Genomic DNA, 20,518 nt, shown 5'->3' with positions numbered 1-20,518 from the left:
GTGACTGTAACAATGTGATAATAATTTGGCAATACAAGAATCATCCGAAGGGACGGTTTTCTGAATTATATAGTGTTGTATGCATTCAGGGAATCTGTTTTTTCACTCAACCCGGGGGTTCAGTGTATTTGGGCAGATTCCTGTGATTGCAGAATTGATTCCTCAAACTGGTAATTAAGCTCTTGTCCAAGTGAAAATACTCGTGTCATCCATTTGAAAACACACACGGCAACCTTTATCTAGAGGAAAAACTGGAGTCAACCCCTGGCTGCTTACGAGAAAACCAGGAATCCTAACTGCTAGACCATATGGGAACTGGCCAGCTTTAACTGGCCACAAGCTTGTGGGCCACTTTCCATAAATGTGGCCAGTGTGGGCGCAGGGTTTTGTAGTGGCCTGTTGCTTTTGGTGTGTGACTGTAACAATGTGATAATAATTTGGCAATACAAGAATCATCCGAAGGGACGGTTTACTGAAATATATAGTGTTGCATGCATTCAAGGGACATGTTTGTTGACTCACACATGGTTCAGTTTTTTGGCCAGAATCCTGTGATTGCTGAATTTATACCTCGAACTGGTAATTAAGGTCTTGTCCAGGTGAAAATACTTGTGTCATGCATCTGAAAACACACATGGCAACCGTTATCTAGAGGAAAAACTGCCTATCGTCGGTCTGTCAAGGTACAAAACTGACATGTTGTGAGGTTAATAATGAAAGTGAGACCAATTTTTAATATGCTGATTATTCGCTCGTTCAGTTTAATGCAGATTACAAATTATTCTCAATGTCCAGGTGGCAATTAGTGATAAGGCTTCAAAATGGCAAGCCTGTGACATCAAAACCACATGGCATTGCACCCTTCAAAGTAGTAAAGCGGTTACAGAGTAGCGATGAAATTGTTCATTCTAGAATCAACTGGCCCACCAGCCTGCATTTTGTGAGACGAATGGCAATACCAAAGCATGTCCGTGTCTCCCCTAGACATCGGAATGGGTGTGCAGAATGTGCCTTTTTTTGGAAAAAATAGAAGAATGCCTAGAGAGTTGCCTTTTCTTTTGGACTTTGGAGAAAAAAACACAACAACAAAATAAGCCGGAGAAAAACAAGCACAGAGCGAGCCAGCCAGGAGTCGAACCTAGAATCTTCTGATCCGTAGTCAGATGCGTTATCTATTGCGCCACTGGCCCACCAAAAGTAAAGACCCCCGATTGTTACAGACTTGTTGGTTTTCGATGTGACGGTGGCAAGCATTGATGTCTGCTCATTCTCACCTTGTTATCAGGAGAACAGACTACCAGCCCTCCAGCCCTCCAGCCCTCCAGCCCACCAGCCCAGCAGCCCACGAGCCCTCCAGCCCACCATCCCTCCCTGGTGGTCTAGTGGTTAGGATTCGGCGCTCTCACCGCCGCGGCCCGGGTTCGATTCCCGGTCAGGGAAAGCTCTTTTGCCTTCCAATTGTGGACTGCGAATTCAAGCTCTGCTGACAGCTGTGAGAAAGCCAGCTCCAAGCCAAAACATTGGTGGGAACATGAAAAAAACACCTCCTTCGAGCCGGAGTTGAACCAGCGACCTAAGGATGGCCAACACTCCAACCTACAGTCCTCCGCTCTACCAGCTGAGCTATCGAAGGGGCTAAGGGCTAGTCAGAACCTCGACATATCAGGGTTCTGTAGCTCTACTGCTGGCCAAAAAGTCACTTCTGGTGCAGGAAGATTTGCTGGATTTTTGAGGAGGGAAGCAAAAAGGAGCATGCATTCCCATACCGGGAGTTGAACCCGGGCCGCCTGGGTGAAAACCAGGAATCCTAACCGCTAGACCATATGGGATCTGGACACTTTAAACTGGCCATGGGCTTCTGGCGCACTTTCCATACATGTGGTCAGCGTGGGCGCAGGACCTTGTAGTGGCCTGTTGCTTTAGTTCTGTGACTGTAACAATGTGATAATAATTTGGCAAAACAAGAATTATCCAAAAGGACGGTTTTCTGAATTATATAGTGTTGTATGCATTCAGGGAATCTGTTTTTTCACTCAACCCGGGGGTTCAGTGTATTTGGGCAGATTCCTGTGATTGCAGAATTGATTCCTCAAACTGGTAATTAAGCTCTTGTCCAAGTGAAAATACTCGTGTCATCCATTTGAAAACACACACGGCAACCTTTATCTAGAGGAAAAACTGGAGTCAACCCCTGGCTGCGTACGAGAAAACCAGGAATCCTAACTGCTAGACCATATGGGAACTGGCCAGCTTTAACTGGCCACAAGCTTGTGGGCCACTTTCCATAAATGTGGCCAGTGTGGGCGCAGGGTTTTGTAGTGGCCTGTTGCTTTTGGTGTGTGACTGTAACAATGTGATAATAATTTGGCAATACAAGAATCATCCGAAGGGACGGTTTACTGAAATATATAGTGTTGCATGCATTCAAGGGACATGTTTGTTGACTCACACATGGTTCAGTTTTTTGGCCAGAATCCTGTGATTGCTGAATTTATACCTCGAACTGGTAATTAAGGTCTTGTCCAGGTGAAAATACTTGTGTCATGCATCTGAAAACACACATGGCAACCGTTATCTAGAGGAAAAACTGCCTATCGTCGGTCTGTCAAGGTACAAAACTGACATGTTGTGAGGTTAATAATGAAAGTGAGACCAATTTTTAATCCGCAAAATTGCTGATTATTCGCTCGTTCAGTTTAATGCAGATTACAAATTATTCTCAATGTCCAGGTGGCAATTAGTGATAAGGCTTCAAAATGGCAAGCCTGTGACATCAAAACCACATGGCATTGCACCCTTCAAAGTAGTAAAGCGGTTACAGAGTAGCGATGAAATTGTTCTTTCTAGAATCAACTGGCCCACCAGCCTGCATTTTGTGAGACGAATGGCAATACCAAAGCATGTCCGTGTCTCCCCTAGACATCGGAATGGGTGTGCAGAATGTGCCTTTTTTTGGAAAAAATAGAAGAATGCCTAGAGAGTTGCCTTTTCTTTTGGACTTTGGAGAAAAAAAACACAACAACAAAATAAGCCGGAGAAAAACAAGCACAGAGCGAGCCAGCCAGGAGTCGAACCTAGAATCTTCTGATCCGTAGTCAGACGCGTTATCCATTGCGCCACTGGCCCACCATTAGTAAAGACCCCCGATTGTTACAGACTTGTTGGTTTTCGATGTGACGGTGGCAAGCATTGATGTCTGCTCATTCTCACCTTGTTATCAGGAGAACAGACTACCAGCCCTCCAGCCCACCAGCCCACGAGCCCTCCAGCCCTCCTGCCCACCAGCCCACGAGCCCTCCAGCCCACGAGCCCTCCAGCCCACCATCCATCCCTGGTGGTCTAGTGGTTAGGATTCGGCGCTCTCACCGCCGCGGCCCGGGTTCGATTCCCGGTCAGGGAAAGCTCTTTTGCCTTCCAATTGTGGACTGCGAATTCAAGCTCTGCTGACAGCTGTGAGAAAGCCAGCTCCAAGCCAAAACATTGGTGGGAACATGAAAAAAACACCTCCTTCGAGCCGGAGTTGAACCAGCGACCTAAGGATGGCCAACACTCCAACCTACAGTCCTCCGCTCTACCAGCTGAGCTATCGAAGGGGCTAAGGGCTAGTCAGAACCTCGACATATCAGGGTTCTGTAGCTCTACTGCTGGCCAAAAAGTCACTTCTGGTGCAGGAAGATTTGCTGGATCAGAACCTCGACATATCAGGGTTCTGTAGCTCTACTGCTGGCCAAAAAGTCACTTCTGGTGCAGGAAGATTTGCTGGATTTTTGAGGAGGGAAGCAAAAAGGAGCATGCATTCCCATACCGGGAGTTGAACCCGGGCCGCCTGGGTGAAAACCAGGAATCCTAACCGCTAGACCATATGGGATCTGGACACTTTAAACTGGCCATGGGCTTCTGGCGCACTTTCCATACATGTGGTCAGCGTGGGCGCAGGACCTTGTAGTGGCCTGTTGCTTTAGTTCTGTGACTGTAACAATGTGATAATAATTTGGCAAAACAAGAATTATCCAAAAGGACGGTTTTCTGAATTATATAGTGTTGTATGCATTCAGGGAATCTGTTTTTTCACTCAACCCGGGGGTTCAGTGTATTTGGGCAGATTCCTGTGATTGCAGAATTGATTCCTCAAACTGGTAATTAAGCTCTTGTCCAAGTGAAAATACTCGTGTCATCCATTTGAAAACACACACGGCAACCTTTATCTAGAGGAAAAACTGGAGTCAACCCCTGGCTGCGTACGAGAAAACCAGGAATCCTAACTGCTAGACCATATGGGAACTGGCCAGCTTTAACTGGCCACAAGCTTGTGGGCCACTTTCCATAAATGTGGCCAGTGTGGGCGCAGGGTTTTGTAGTGGCCTGTTGCTTTTGGTGTGTGACTGTAACAATGTGATAATAATTTGGCAATACAAGAATCATCCGAAGGGACGGTTTACTGAAATATATAGTGTTGCATGCATTCAAGGGACATGTTTGTTGACTCACACATGGTTCAGTTTTTTGGCCAGAATCCTGTGATTGCTGAATTTATACCTCGAACTGGTAATTAAGGTCTTGTCCAGGTGAAAATACTTGTGTCATGCATCTGAAAACACACATGGCAACCGTTATCTAGAGGAAAAACTGCCTATCGTCGGTCTGTCAAGGTACAAAACTGACATGTTGTGAGGTTAATAATGAAAGTGAGACCAATTTTTAATCCGCAAAATTGCTGATTATTCGCTCGTTCAGTTTAATGCAGATTACAAATTATTCTCAATGTCCAGGTGGCAATTAGTGATAAGGCTTCAAAATGGCAAGCCTGTGACATCAAAACCACATGGCATTGCACCCTTCAAAGTAGTAAAGCGGTTACAGAGTAGCGATGAAATTGTTCTTTCTAGAATCAACTGGCCCACCAGCCTGCATTTTGTGAGACGAATGGCAATACCAAAGCATGTCCGTGTCTCCCCTAGACATCGGAATGGGTGTGCAGAATGTGCCTTTTTTTGGAAAAAATAGAAGAATGCCTAGAGAGTTGCCTTTTCTTTTGGACTTTGGAGAAAAAAAACACAACAACAAAATAAGCCGGAGAAAAACAAGCACAGAGCGAGCCAGCCAGGAGTCGAACCTAGAATCTTCTGATCCGTAGTCAGACGCGTTATCCATTGCGCCACTGGCCCACCATTAGTAAAGACCCCCGATTGTTACAGACTTGTTGGTTTTCGATGTGACGGTGGCAAGCATTGATGTCTGCTCATTCTCACCTTGTTATCAGGAGAACAGACTACCAGCCCTCCAGCCCACCAGCCCACGAGCCCTCCAGCCCTCCTGCCCACCAGCCCACGAGCCCACGAGCCCTCCAGCCCACGAGCCCTCCAGCCCACCATCCATCCCTGGTGGTCTAGTGGTTAGGATTCGGCGCTCTCACCGCCGCGGCCCGGGTTCGATTCCCGGTCAGGGAAAGCTCTTTTGCCTTCCAATTGTGGACTGCGAATTCAAGCTCTGCTGACAGCTGTGAGAAAGCCAGCTCCAAGCCAAAACATTGGTGGGAACATGAAAAAAACACCTCCTTCGAGCCGGAGTTGAACCAGCGACCTAAGGATGGCCAACACTCCAACCTACAGTCCTCCGCTCTACCAGCTGAGCTATCGAAGGGGCTAAGGGCTAGTCAGAACCTCGACATATCAGGGTTCTGTAGCTCTACTGCTGGCCAAAAAGTCACTTCTGGTGCAGGAAGATTTGCTGGATCAGAACCTCGACATTTCAGGGTTCTGTAGCTCTACTGCTGGCCAAAAAGTCACTTCTGGTGCAGGAAGATTTGCTGGATTTTTGAGGAGGGAAGCAAAAAGGAGCATGCATTCCCATACCGGGAGTTGAACCCGGGCCGCCTGGGTGAAAACCAGGAATCCTAACCGCTAGACCATATGGGATCTGGACACTTTAAACTGGCCATGGGCTTCTGGCGCACTTTCCATACATGTGGTCAGCGTGGGCGCAGGACCTTGTAGTGGCCTGTTGCTTTAGTTCTGTGACTGTAACAATGTGATAATAATTTGGCAAAACAAGAATTATGCAAAAGAACGGTTTTCTGAATTATATAGTGTTGTATGCATTCAGGGAATCTGTTTTTTCACTCAACCCGGGGGTTCAGTGTATTTGGGCAGATTCCTGTGATTGCAGAATTGATTCCTCAAACTGGTAATTAAGCTCTTGTCCAAGTGAAAATACTCGTGTCATCCATTTGAAAACACACACGGCAACCTTTATCTAGAGGAAAAACTGGAGTCAACCCCTGGCTGCGTACAAGAAAACCAGGAATCCTAACTGCTAGACCATATGGGAACTGGCCAGCTTTAACTGGCCACAAGCTTGTGGGCCACTTTCCATAAATGTGGCCAGTGTGGGCGCAGGGTTTTGTAGTGGCCTGTTGCTTTTGGTGTGTGACTGTAACAATGTGATAATAATTTGGCAATACAAGAATCATCCGAAGGGACGGTTTACTGAAATATATAGTGTTGCATGCATTCAAGGGACATGTTTGTTGACTCACACATGGTTCAGTTTTTTGGCCAGAATCCTGTGATTGCTGAATTTATACCTCGAACTGGTAATTAAGGTCTTGTCCAGGTGAAAATACTTGTGTCATGCATCTGAAAACACACATGGCAACCGTTATCTAGAGGAAAAACTGCCTATCGTCGGTCTGTCAAGGTACAAAACTGACATGTTGTGAGGTTAATAATGAAAGTGAGACCAATTTTTAATATGCTGATTATTCGCTCGTTCAGTTTAATGCAGATTACAAATTATTCTCAATGTCCAGGTGGCAATTAGTGATAAGGCTTCAAAATGGCAAGCCTGTGACATCAAAACCACATGGCATTGCACCCTTCAAAGTAGTAAAGCGGTTACAGAGTAGCGATGAAATTGTTCATTCTAGAATCAACTGGCCCACCAGCCTGCATTTTGTGAGACGAATGGCAATACCAAAGCATGTCCGTGTCTCCCCTAGACATCGGAATGGGTGTGCAGAATGTGCCTTTTTTGGAAAAAATAGAAGAATGCCTAGAGAGTTGCCTTTTCTTTTGGACTTTGGAGAAAAAAAACACAACAACAAAATAAGCCGGAGAAAAACAAGCACAGAGCGAGCCAGCCAGGAGTCGAACCTAGAATCTTCTGATCCGTAGTCAGACGCGTTATCCATTGCGCCACTGGCCCACCAAAAGTAAAGACCCCCGATTGTTACAGACTTGTTGGTTTTCGATGTGACGGTGGCAAGCATTGATGTCTGCTCATTCTCACCTTGTTATCAGGAGAACAGACTACCAGCCCTCCAGCCCTCCAGCCCACCAGCCCAGCAGCCCACGAGCCCACCATCCCTCCCTGGTGGTCTAGTGGTTAGGATTCGGCGCTCTCACCGCCGCGGCCCGGGTTCGATTCCCGGTCAGGGAAAGCTCTTTTGCCTTCCAATTGTGGACTGCGAATTCAAGCTCTGCTGACAGCTGTGAGAAAGCCAGCTCCAAGCCAAAACATTGGTGGGAACATGAAAAAAACACCTCCTTCGAGCCGGAGTTGAACCAGCGACCTAAGGATGGCCAACACTCCAACCTACAGTCCTCCGCTCTACCAGCTGAGCTATCGAAGGGGCTAAGGGCTAGTCAGAACCTCGACATATCAGGGTTCTGTAGCTCTACTGCTGGCCAAAAAGTCACTTCTGGTGCAGGAAGATTTGCTGGATTTTTGAGGAGGGAAGCAAAAAGGAGCATGCATTCCCATACCGGGAGTTGAACCCGGGCCGCCTGGGTGAAAATCAGGAATCCTAACCGCTAGACCATATGGGATCTGGACACTTTAAACTGGCCATGGGCTTCTGGCGCACTTTCCATACATGTGGTCAGCGTGGGCGCAGGACCTTGTAGTGGCCTGTTGCTTTAGTTCTGTGACTGTAACAATGTGATAATAATTTGGCAAAACAAGAATTATCCAAAAGGACGGTTTTCTGAATTATATAGTGTTGTATGCATTCAGGGAATCTGTTTTTTCACTCAACCCGGGGGTTCAGTGTATTTGGGCAGATTCCTGTGATTGCAGAATTGATTCCTCAAACTGGTAATTAAGCTCTTGTCCAAGTGAAAATACTCGTGTCATCCATTTGAAAACACACACGGCAACCTTTATCTAGAGGAAAAACTGGAGTCAACCCCTGGCTGCGTACGAGAAAACCAGGAATCCTAACTGCTAGACCATATGGGAACTGGCCAGCTTTAACTGGCCACAAGCTTGTGGGCCACTTTCCATAAATGTGGCCAGTGTGGGCGCAGGGTTTTGTAGTGGCCTGTTGCTTTTGGTGTGTGACTGTAACAATGTGATAATAATTTGGCAATACAAGAATCATCCGAAGGGACGGTTTACTGAAATATATAGTGTTGCATGCATTCAAGGGACATGTTTGTTGACTCACACATGGTTCAGTTTTTTGGCCAGAATCCTGTGATTGCTGAATTTATACCTCGAACTGGTAATTAAGGTCTTGTCCAGGTGAAAATACTTGTGTCATGCATCTGAAAACACACATGGCAACCGTTATCTAGAGGAAAAACTGCCTATCGTCGGTCTGTCAAGGTACAAAACTGACATGTTGTGAGGTTAATAATGAAAGTGAGACCAATTTTTAATCCGCAAAATTGCTGATTATTCGCTCGTTCAGTTTAATGCAGATTACAAATTATTCTCAATGTCCAGGTGGCAATTAGTGATAAGGCTTCAAAATGGCAAGCCTGTGACATCAAAACCACATGGCATTGCACCCTTCAAAGTAGTAAAGCGGTTACAGAGTAGCGATGAAATTGTTCATTCTAGAATCAACTGGCCCACCAGCCAGCATTTTGTGAGACGAATGGCAATACCAAAGCATGTCCGTGTCTCCCCTAGACATCGGAATGGGTGTGCAGAATGTGCCTTTTTTTGGAAAAAATAGAAGAATGCCTAGAGAGTTGCCTTTTCTTTTGGACTTTGGAGAAAAAAATACACAACAACAAAATAAGCCGGAGAAAAACAAGCACAGAGCGAGCCAGCCAGGAGTCAAACCTAGAATCTTCTGATCCGTAGCCAGACGCGTTATCCATTGCGCCACTGGCCCACCATTAGTAAAGACCCCCGATTGTTACAGACTTGTTGGTTTTCGATGTGACGGTGGCAAGCATTGATGTCTGCTCATTCTCACCTTGTTATCAGGAGAACAGACTACCAGCCCTCCAGCCCACCAGCCCACCAGCCCTCCAGCCCACCAGCCCACGAGCCCTCCAGCCCTCCTGCCCACCAGCCCACGAGCCCTCCAGCCCACGAGCCCTCCAGCCCACCATCCCTCCCTGGTGGTCTAGTGGTTAGGATTCGGCGCTATTACCGCCGCGGCCCGGGTTCGATTCCCGGTCGGGGAAAGCTCTTTTGCCTTCCAATTGTGGACTGCAAATTCAAGCTCTGCTGACAGCTGTGAGAAAGCCAGCTCCAAGCCAAAACATTGGTGGGAACATGAAAAAAACACCTCCTTCGAGCCGGAGTTGAACCAGCGACCTAAGGATGGCCAACACTCCAACCTACAGTCCTCCACTCTACCAGCTGAGCTATCGAAGGGGCTAAGGGCTAGTCAGAACCTCGACATATCAGGGTTCTGTAGCTCTACTGCTGGCCAAAAAGTCACTTCTGGTGCAGGAAGATTTGCTGGATCAGAACCTCGACATATCAGGGTTCTGTAGCTCTACTGCTGGCCAAAAAGTCACTTCTGGTGCAGGAAGATTTGCTGGATTTTTGAGGAGGGAAACAAAAAGGAGCATGCATTCCCATACCGGGAGTTGAACCCGGGCCGCCTGGGTGAAAACCAGGAATCCTAACCGCTAGACCATATGGGATTTGGACACTTTAAACTGGCCATGGGCTTCTGGCGCACTTCCCATACATGTGGTCAGCGTGGGCGCAGGACCTTGTAGTGGCCTGTTGCTTTAGTTCTGTGACTGTAACAATGTGATAATAATTTGGCAAAACAAGAATTATGCAAAAGGACGGTTTTCTGAATTATATAGTGTTGTATGCATTCAGGGAATCTGTTTTTTCACTCAACCCGGGGGTTCAGTGTATTTGGGCAGATTCCTGTGATTGCAGAATTGATTCCTCAAACTGGTAATTAAACTCTTGTCCAAGTGAAAATACTCGTGTCATCCATTTGAAAACACACACGGCAACCTTTATCTAGAGGAAAAACTGGAGTCAACCCCTGGCTGCGTACAAGAAAACCAGGAATCCTAACTGCTAGACCATATGGGAACTGGCCAGCTTTAACTGGCCACAAGCTTGTGGGCCACTTTCCATAAATGTGGCCAGTGTGGGCGCAGGGTTTTGTAGTGGCCTGTTGCTTTTGGTGTGTGACTGTAACAATGTGATAATAATTTGGCAATACAAGAATCATCCGAAGGGACGGTTTACTGAAATATATAGTGTTGCATGCATTCAAGGGACATGTTTGTTGACTCACACATGGTTCAGTTTTTTGGCCAGAATCCTGTGATTGCTGAATTTATACCTCGAACTGGTAATTAAGGTCTTGTCCAGGTGAAAATACTTGTGTCATGCATCTGAAAACACACATGGCAACCGTTATCTAGAGGAAAAACTGCCTATCGTCGGTCTGTCAAGGTACAAAACTGACATGTTGTGAGGTTAATAATGAAAGTGAGACCAATTTTTAATCCGCAAAATTGCTGATTATTCGCTCGTTCAGTTTAATGCAGATTACAAATTATTCTCAATGTCCAGGTGGCAATTAGTGATAAGGCTTCAAAATGGCAAGCCTGTGACATCAAAACCACATGGCATTGCACCCTTCAAAGTAGTAAAGCGGTTACAGAGTAGCGATGAAATTGTTCATTCTAGAATCAACTGGCCCACCAGCCTGCATTTTGTGAGACGAATGGCAATACCAAAGCATGTCCGTGTCTCCCCTAGACATCGGAATGGGTGTGCAGAATGTGCCTTTTTTTGGAAAAAATAGAAGAATGCCTAGAGAGTTGCCTTTTCTTTTGGACTTTGGAGAAAAAAAACACAACAACAAAATAAGCCGGAGAAAAACAAGCACAGAGCGAGCCAGCCAGGAGTCGAACCTAGAATCTTCTGATCCGTAGTCAGACGCGTTATCCATTGCGCCACTGGCCCACCAAAAGTAAAGACCCCCGATTGTTACAGACTTGTTGGTTTTCGATGTGACGGTGGCAAGCATTGATGTCTGCTCATTCTCACCTTGTTATCAGGAGAACAGACTACCAGCCCTCCAGCCCTCCAGCCCTCTAGCCTACCAGCCCACCAGCCCAGCAGCCCACAAGCCCACGATCCCTCCCTGGTGGTCTAGTGGTTAGGATTCGGCGCTCTCACCGCCGCGGCCCGGGTTCGATTCCCGGTCAGGGAAAGCTCTTTTGCCTTCCAATTGTGGACTGCGAATTCAAGCTCTGCTGACAGCTGTGAGAAAGCCAGCTCCAAGCCAAAACATTGGTGGGAACATGAAAAAAACACCTCCTTCGAGCCGGAGTTGAACCAGCGACCTAAGGATGGCCAACACTCCAACCTACAGTCCTCCGCTCTACCAGCTGAGCTATCGAAGGGGCTAAGGGCTAGTCAGAACCTCGACATATCAGGGTTCTGTAGCTCTACTGCTGGCCAAAAAGTCACTTCTGGTGCAGGAAGATTTGCTGGATTTTTGAGGAGGGAAGCAAAAAGGAGCATGCATTCCCATACCGGGAGTTGAACCCGGGCCGCCTGGGTGAAAACCAGGAATCCTAACCGCTAGACCATATGGGATCTGGACACTTTAAACTGGCCATGGGCTTCTGGCGCACTTTCCATACATGTGGTCAGCGTGGGCGCAGGACCTTGTAGTGGCCTGTTGCTTTAGTTCTGTGACTGTAACAATGTGATAATAATTTGGCAAAACAAGAATTATCCAAAAGGACGGTTTTCTGAATTATATAGTGTTGTATGCATTCAGGGAATCTGTTTTTTCACTCAACCCGGGGGTTCAGTGTATTTGGGCAGATTCCTGTGATTGCAGAATTGATTCCTCAAACTGGTAATTAAGCTCTTGTCCAAGTGAAAATACTCGTGTCATCCATTTGAAAACACACACGGCAACCTTTATCTAGAGGAAAAACTGGAGTCAACCCCTGGCTGCGTACGAGAAAACCAGGAATCCTAACTGCTAGACCATATGGGAACTGGCCAGCTTTAACTGGCCACAAGCTTGTGGGCCACTTTCCATAAATGTGGCCAGTGTGGGCGCAGGGTTTTGTAGTGGCCTGTTGCTTTTGGTGTGTGACTGTAACAATGTGATAATAATTTGGCAATACAAGAATCATCCGAAGGGACGGTTTACTGAAATATATAGTGTTGCATGCATTCAAGGGACATGTTTGTTGACTCACACATGGTTCAGTTTTTTGGCCAGAATCCTGTGATTGCTGAATTTATACCTCGAACTGGTAATTAAGGTCTTGTCCAGGTGAAAATACTTGTGTCATGCATCTGAAAACACACATGGCAACCGTTATCTAGAGGAAAAACTGCCTATCGTCGGTCTGTCAAGGTACAAAACTGACATGTTGTGAGGTTAATAATGAAAGTGAGACCAATTTTTAATCCGCAAAATTGCTGATTATTCGCTCGTTCAGTTTAATGCAGATTACAAATTATTCTCAATGTCCAGGTGGCAATTAGTGATAAGGCTTCAAAATGGCAAGCCTGTGACATCAAAACCACATGGCATTGCACCCTTCAAAGTAGTAAAGCGGTTACAGAGTAGCGATGAAATTGTTCTTTCTAGAATCAACTGGCCCACCAGCCTGCATTTTGTGAGACGAATGGCAATACCAAAGCATGTCCGTGTCTCCCCTAGACATCGGAATGGGTGTGCAGAATGTGCCTTTTTTTGGAAAAAATAGAAGAATGCCTAGAGAGTTGCCTTTTCTTTTGGACTTTGGAGAAAAAAAACACAACAACAAAATAAGCCGGAGAAAAACAAGCACAGAGCGAGCCAGCCAGGAGTCGAACCTAGAATCTTCTGATCCGTAGTCAGACGCGTTATCCATTGCGCCACTGGCCCAACATTAGTAAAGACCCCCGATTGTGACAGACTTGTTGGTTTTCGATGTGACGGTGGCAAGCATTGATGTCTGCTCATTCTCACCTTGTTATCAGGAGAACAGACTACCAGCCCTCCAGCCCACCAGCCCACCAGCCCTCCAGCCCTCCTGCCCACCAGCCCACGAGCCCTCCAGCCCACCATCCATCCCTGGTGGTCTAGTGGTTAGGATTCGGCGCTCTCACCGCCGCGGCCCGGGTTCGATTCCCGGTCAGGGAAAGCTCTTTTGCCTTCCAATTGTGGACTGCGAATTCAAGCTCTGCTGACAGCTGTGAGAAAGCCAGCTCCAAGCCAAAACATTGGTGGGAACATGAAAAAAACACCTCCTTCGAGCCGGAGTTGAACCAGCGACCTAAGGATGGCCAACACTCCAACCTACAGTCCTCCGCTCTACCAGCTGAGCTATCGAAGGGGCTAAGGGCTAGTCAGAACCTCGACATATCAGGGTTCTGTAGCTCTACTGCTGGCCAAAAAGTCACTTCTGGTGCAGGAAGATTTGCTGGATCAGAACCTCGACATATCAGGGTTCTGTAGCTCTACTGCTGGCCAAAAAGTCACTTCTGGTGCAGGAAGATTTGCTGGATTTTTGAGGAGGGAAGCAAAAAGGAGCATGCATTCCCATACCGGGAGTTGAACCCGGGCCACCTGGGAGAAAACCAGGAATCCTAACCGCTAGACCATATGGGATTTGGACACTTTAAACTGGCCATGGGCTTCTGGCACACTTTCCATACATGTGGTCAGCGTGGGCGAAGGACCTTGTAGTGGCCTGTTGCTTTAGTTCTGTGACTGTAACAATGTGATAATAATTTGGCAAAACAAGAATTATGCAAAAGGACGGTTTTCTGAATTATATAGTGTTGTATGCATTCAGGGAATCTGTTTTTTCACTCAACCCGGGTGTTCAGTGTATTTGGGCAGATTCCTGTGATAGCAGAATTGATTCCTCAAACTGGTAATTAAGCTCTTGTCCAAGTGAAAATACTCGTGTCATCCATTTGAAAACACACACGGCAACCTTTATCTAGAGGAAAAACTGGAGTCAACCCCTGGCTGCGTACAAGAAAACCAGGAATCCTAACTGCTAGACCATATGGGAACTGGCCAGCTTTAACTGGCCACAAGCTTGTGGGCCACTTTCCATAAATGTGGCCAGTGTGGGCGCAGGGTTTTGTAGTGGCCTGTTGCTTTTGGTGTGTGACTGTAACAATGTGATAATAATTTGGCAATACAAGAATCATCCGAAGGGACGGTTTACTGAAATATATAGTGTTGCATGCATTCAAGGGACATGTTTGTTGACTCACACATGGTTCAGTTTTTTGGCCAGAATCCTGTGATTGCTGAATTTATACCTCGAACTGGTAATTAAGGTCTTGTCCAGGTGAAAATACTTGTGTCATGCATCTGAAAACACACATGGCAACCGTTATCTAGAGGAAAAACTGCCTATCGTCGGTCTGTCAAGGTACAAAACTGACATGTTGTGAGGTTAATAATGAAAGTGAGACCAATTTTTAATATGCTGAATATTCGCTCGTTCAGTTTAATGCAGATTACAAATTATTCTCAATGTCCAGGTGGCAATTAGTGATAAGGCTTCAAAATGGCAAGCCTGTGACATCAAAACCACATGGCATTGCACCCTTCAAAGTAGTAAAGCGGTTACAGAGTAGCGATGAAATTGTTCTTTCTAGAATCAACTGGCCCACCAGCCTGCATTTTGTGAGACGAATGGCAATACCAAAGCATGTCCGTGTCTCCCCTAGACATCGGAATGGGTGTGCAGAATGTGCCTTTTTTTGGAAAAAATAGAAGAATGCCTAGAGAGTTGCCTTTTGTTTTGGACTTTGGAGAAAAAAAACACAACAACAAAATAAGCCGGAGAAAAACAAGCACAGAGCGAGCCAGCCAGGAGTCGAACCTAGAATCTTCTGATCCGTAGTCAGACGCGTTATCCATTGCGCCACTGGCCCAACATTAGTAAAGACCCCCGATTGTTACAGACTTGTTGGTTTTCGATGTGACGGTGGCAAGCATTGATGTCTGCTCATTCTCACCTTGTTATCAGGAGAACAGACTACCAGCCCTCCAGCCCACCAGCCCACCAGCCCACCAGCCCACGAGCCCTCCAGCCCTCCTGCCCACCAGCCCACGAGCCCTCCAGCCCACCATCCATCCCTGGTGGTCTAGTGGTTAGGATTCGGCGCTCTCACCGCCGCGGCCCGGGTTCGATTCCCGGTCAGGGAAAGCTCTTTTGCCTTCCAATTGTGGACTGCGAATTCAAGCTCTGCTGACAGCTGTGAGAAAGCCAGCTCCAAGCCAAAACATTGGTGGGAACATGAAAAAAATACCTCCTTCGAGCCGGAGTTGAACCAGCGACCTAAGGATGGCCAACACTCCAACCTACAGTCCTCCGCTCTACCAGCTGAGCTATCGAAGGGGCTAAGGGCTAGTCAGAACCTCGACATATCAGGGTTCTGTAGCTCTACTGCTGGCCAAAAAGTCACTTCTGGTGCAGGAAGATTTGCTGGATCAGAACCTCGACATATCAGGGTTCTGTAGCTCTACTGCTGGCCAAAAAGTCACTTCTGGTGCAGGAAGATTTGCTGGATTTTTGAGGAGGGAAGCAAAAAGGAGCATGCATTCCCATACCGGGAGTTGAACCCGGGCCACCTGGGAGAAAACCAGGAATCCTAACCGCTAGACCATATGGGATTTGGACACTTTAAACTGGCCATGGGCTTCTGGCACACTTTCCATACATGTGGTCAGCGTGGGCGAAGGACCTTGTAGTGGCCTGTTGCTTTAGTTCTGTGACTGTAACAATGTGATAATAATTTGGCAAAACAAGAATTATGCAAAAGGACGGTTTTCTGAATTATATAGTGTTGTATGCATTCAGGGAATCTGTTTTTTCACTCAACCCGGGTGTTCAGTGTATTTGGGCAGATTCCTGTGATAGCAGAATTGATTCCTCAAACTGGTAATTAAGCTCTTGTCCAAGTGAAAATACTCGTGTCATCCATTTGAAAACACACACGGCAACCTTTATCTAGAGGAAAAACTGGAGTCAACCCCTGGCTGCGTACAAGAAAACCAGGAATCCTAACTGCTAGACCATATGGGAACTGGCCAGCTTTAACTGGCCACAAGCTTGTGGGCCACTTTCCATAAATGTGGCCAGTGTGGGCGCAGGGTTTTGTAGTGGCCTGTTGCTTTTGGTGTGTGACTGTAACAATGTGATAATAATTTGGCAATACAAGAATCATCCGAAGGGACGGTTTACTGAAATATATAGTGTTGCATGCATTCAAGGGACATGTTTGTTGACTCACACATGGTTCAGTTTTTTGGCCAGAATCCTGTGATTGCTGAATTTATACCTCGAACTGGTAATTAAGGTCTTGTCCAGGTGAAAATACTTGTGTCATGCATCTGAAAACACACATGGCAACCGTTATCTAGAGGAAAAACTGCCTATCGTCGGTCTGTCAAGGTACAAAACTGACATGTTGTGAGGTTAATAATGAAAGTGAGACCAATTTTTAATATGCTGAATATTCGCTCGTTCAGTTTAATGCAGATTACAAATTATTCTCAATGTCCAGGTGGCAATTAGTGATAAGGCTTCAAAATGGCAAGCCTGTGACATCAAAACCACATGGCATTGCACCCTTCAAAGTAGTAAAGCGGTTACAGAGTAGCGATGAAATTGTTCATTCTAGAATCAACTGGCCCACCAGCCTGCATTTTGTGAGACGAATGGCAATACCAAAGCATGTCCGTGTCTCCCCTAGACATCGGAATGGGTGTGCAGAATGTGCCTTTTTTTGGAAAAAATAGAAGAATGCCTAGAGAGTTGCCTTTTGTTTTGGACTTTGGAGAAAAAAAACACAACAACAAAATAAGCCGGAGAAAAACAAGCACAGAGCGAGCCAGCCAGGAGTCGAACCTAGAATCTTCTGATCCGTAGTCAGACGCGTTATCCATTGCGCCACTGGCCCACCAAAAGTAAAAACCCCCGATTGTTACAGACTTGTTGGTTTTCGATGTGACGGTGGCAAGCATTGATGTCTGCTCATTCTCACCTTGTTATCAGGAGAACAGACTACCAGCCCTCCAGCCCTCCAGCCCACCAGCCCAGCAGCCCACGAGCCCTCCAGCCCTCCCTGGTGGTCTAGTGGTTAGGATTCGCCGCTCTCACCGCCGCGGCCCGGGTTCGATTCCCGGTCAGGGAAAGCTCTTTTGCCTTCCAATTGTGGACTGCGAATTCAAGCTCTGCTGACAGCTGTGAGAAAGCCAGCTCCAAGCCAAAACATTGGTGGGAACATGAAAAAAACACCTCCTTCGAGCCGGAGTTGAACCAGCGACCTAAGGATGGCCAACACTCCAACCTACAGTCCTCCGCTCTACCAGCTGAGCTATCGAAGGGGCTAAGGGCTAGTCAGAACCTCGACATATCAGGGTTCTGTAGCTCTACTGCTGGCCAAAAAGTCACTTCTGGTGCAGGAAGATTTGCTGGATTTTTGAGGAGGGAAGCAAAAAGGAGTATGCATTCCCATACCGGGAGTTGAACCCGGGCCGCCTGGGTGAAAACCAGGAATCCTAACCGCTAGACCATATGGGATTTGGACACTTTAAACTGGCCATGGGCTTCTGGCGCACTTTCCATACATGTGGTCAGCGTGGGCGAAGGACCTTGTAGTGGCCTGTTGCTTTAGTTCTGTGACTGTAACAATGTGATAATAATTTGGCAAAACAAGAATTATGCAAAAGGACGGTTTTCTGAATTATATAGTGTTGTATGCATTCAGGGAATCTGTTTTTTCACTCAACCCGGGGGTTCAGTGTATTTGGGCAGATTCCTGTGATTGCAGAATTGATTCCTCAAACTGGTAATTAAGCTCTTGTCCAAGTGAAAATACTCGTGTCATCCATTTGAAAACACACACGGCAACCTTTATCTAGAGGAAAAACTGGAGTCAACCCCTGGCTGCGTACAAGAAAACCAGGAATCCTAACTGCTAGACCATATGGGAACTGGCCAGCTTTAACTGGCCACAAGCTTGTGGGCCACTTTCCATAAATGTGGCCAGTGTGGGCGCAGGGTTTTGTAGTGGCCTGTTGCTTTTGGTGTGTGACTGTAACAATGTGATAATAATTTGGCAATACAAGAATCATCCGAAGGGACGGTTTACTGAAATATATAGTGTTGCATGCATTCAAGGGACATGTTTGTTGACTCACACATGGTTCAGTTTTTTGGCCAGAATCCTGTGATTGCTGAATTTATACCTCGAACTGGTAATTAAGGTCTTGTCCAGGTGAAAATACTTGTGTCATGCATCTGAAAACACACATGGCAACCGTTATCTAGAGGAAAAACTGCCTATCGTCGGTCTGTCAAGGTACAAAACTGACATGTTGTGAGGTTAATAATGAAAGTGAGACCAATTTTTAATCCGCAAAATTGCTGATTATTCGCTCGTTCAGTTTAATGCAGATTACAAATTATTCTCAATGTCCAGGTGGCAATTAGTGATAAGGCTTCAAAATGGCAAGCCTGTGACATCAAAACCACATGGCATTGCACCCTTCAAAGTAGTAAAGCGGTTACAGAGTAGCGATGAAATTGTTCTTTCTAGAATCAACTGGCCCACCAGCCTGCATTTTGTGAGACGAATGGCAATACCAAAGCATGTCCGTGTCTCCCCTAGACATCGGAATGGGTGTGCAGAATGTGCCTTTTTTTGGAAAAAATAGAAGAATGCCTAGAGAGTTGCCTTTTCTTTTGGACTTTGGAGAAAAAAAACACAACAACAAAATAAGCCGGAGAAAAACAAGCACAGAGCGAGCCAGCCAGGAGTCGAACCTAGAATCTTCTGATCCGTAGTCAGACGCGTTATCCATTGCGCCACTGGCCCAACATTAGTAAAGACCCCCGATTGTTACAGACTTGTTGGTTTTCGATGTGACGGTGGCAAGCATTGATGTCTGCTCATTCTCACCTTGTTATCAGGAGAAGAGACTACCAGCCCTCCAGCCCACCAGCCCACCAGCCCACCAGCCCTCCTGCCCACCAGCCCACGAGCCCTCCAGCCCACCATCCATCCCTGGTGGTCTAGTGGTTAGGATTCGGCGCTCTCACCGCCGCGGCCCGGGTTCGATTCCCGGTCAGGGAAAGCTCTTTTGCCTTCCAATTGTGGACTGCGAATTCAAGCTCTGCTGACAGCTGTGAGAAAGCCAGCTCCAAGCCAAAACATTGGTGGGAACATGAAAAAAACACCTCCTTCGAGCCGGAGTTGAACCAGCGACCTAAGGATGGCCAACACTCCAACCTACAGTCCTCCGCTCTACCAGCTGAGCTATCGAAGGGGCTAAGGGCTAGTCAGAACCTCGACATATCAGGGTTCTGTAGCTCTACTGCTGGCCAAAAAGTCACTTCTGGTGCAGGAAGATTTGCTGGATTTTTGAGGAGGGAAGCAAAAAGGAGTATGCATTCCCATACCGGGAGTTGAACCCGGGCCGCCTGGGTGAAAACCAGGAATCCTAACCGCTAGACCATATGGGATTTGGACACTTTAAACTGGCCATGGGCTTCTGGCGCACTTTCCATACATGTGGTCAGCGTGGGCGAAGGACCTTGTAGTGGCCTGTTGCTTTAGTTCTGTGACTGTAACAATGTGATAATAATTTGGCAAAACAAGAATTATGCAAAAGGACGGTTTTCTGAATTATATAGTGTTGTATGCATTCAGGGAATCTGTTTTTTCACTCAACCCGGGGGTTCAGTGTATTTGGGCAGATTCCTGTGATTGCAGAATTGATTCCTCAAACTGGTAATTAAGCTCTTGTCCAAGTGAAAATACTCGTGTCATCCATTTGAAAACACACACGGCAACCTTTATCTAGAGGAAAAACTGGAGTCAACCCCTGGCTGCGTACAAGAAAACCAGGAATCCTAACTGCTAGACCATATGGGAACTGGCCAGCTTTAACTGGCCACAAGCTTGTGGGCCACTTTCCATAAATGTGGCCAGTGTGGGCGCAGGGTTTTGTAGTGGCCTGTTGCTTTTGGTGTGTGACTGTAACAATGTGATAATAATTTGGCAATACAAGAATCATCCGAAGGGACGGTTTACTGAAATATATAGTGTTGCATGCATTCAAGGGACATGTTTGTTGACTCACACATGGTTCAGTTTTTTGGCCAGAATCCTGTGATTGCTGAATTTATACCTCGAACTGGTAATTAAGGTCTTGTCCAGGTGAAAATACTTGTGTCATGCATCTGAAAACACACATGGCAACCGTTATCTAGAGGAAAAACTGCCTATCGTCGGTCTGTCAAGG

The 20,518-nt window shown here is 46.6% G+C and overlaps 9 non-coding genes across 9 annotated transcripts; all 9 read left to right on the top strand.

The window, feature by feature from the left end:
* Positions 1-1,368: 1,368 nt before the first annotated feature.
* Positions 1,369-1,440, top strand: trnae-cuc (transfer RNA glutamic acid (anticodon CUC)). The gene has a single exon. It is a non-coding gene; the product is annotated as a tRNA-Glu (tRNA).
* Positions 1,441-3,328: 1,888 nt separating this feature from the next.
* Positions 3,329-3,400, top strand: trnae-cuc (transfer RNA glutamic acid (anticodon CUC)). Its single transcript has one exon. It is a non-coding gene; the product is annotated as a tRNA-Glu (tRNA).
* A 1,975-nt stretch (positions 3,401-5,375) lies between these two features.
* On the top strand, positions 5,376-5,447 carry trnae-cuc (transfer RNA glutamic acid (anticodon CUC)). Its single transcript has one exon. It is a non-coding gene; the product is annotated as a tRNA-Glu (tRNA).
* A 1,918-nt stretch (positions 5,448-7,365) lies between these two features.
* Positions 7,366-7,437, top strand: trnae-cuc (transfer RNA glutamic acid (anticodon CUC)). The gene has a single exon. It is a non-coding gene; the product is annotated as a tRNA-Glu (tRNA).
* A 1,913-nt stretch (positions 7,438-9,350) lies between these two features.
* Positions 9,351-9,422, top strand: trnan-auu (transfer RNA asparagine (anticodon AUU)). Its single transcript has one exon. It is a non-coding gene; the product is annotated as a tRNA-Asn (tRNA).
* Positions 9,423-11,365: 1,943 nt separating this feature from the next.
* trnae-cuc (transfer RNA glutamic acid (anticodon CUC)) lies at positions 11,366-11,437 on the top strand. Its single transcript has one exon. It is a non-coding gene; the product is annotated as a tRNA-Glu (tRNA).
* Positions 11,438-13,309: 1,872 nt separating this feature from the next.
* On the top strand, positions 13,310-13,381 carry trnae-cuc (transfer RNA glutamic acid (anticodon CUC)). Its single transcript has one exon. It is a non-coding gene; the product is annotated as a tRNA-Glu (tRNA).
* A 1,959-nt stretch (positions 13,382-15,340) lies between these two features.
* trnae-cuc (transfer RNA glutamic acid (anticodon CUC)) lies at positions 15,341-15,412 on the top strand. Its single transcript has one exon. It is a non-coding gene; the product is annotated as a tRNA-Glu (tRNA).
* Positions 15,413-19,275: 3,863 nt separating this feature from the next.
* Positions 19,276-19,347, top strand: trnae-cuc (transfer RNA glutamic acid (anticodon CUC)). Its single transcript has one exon. It is a non-coding gene; the product is annotated as a tRNA-Glu (tRNA).
* The last annotated feature ends 1,171 nt before the right edge of the window (positions 19,348-20,518 follow it).

The sequence above is a fragment of the Carassius gibelio genome, chromosome A11, assembly GCF_023724105.1.
Source record: "Carassius gibelio isolate Cgi1373 ecotype wild population from Czech Republic chromosome A11, carGib1.2-hapl.c, whole genome shotgun sequence".
Taxonomy (NCBI): domain Eukaryota; kingdom Metazoa; phylum Chordata; class Actinopteri; order Cypriniformes; family Cyprinidae; genus Carassius; species Carassius gibelio.
This window is presented reverse-complemented; position numbering and strand designations above follow the sequence as displayed.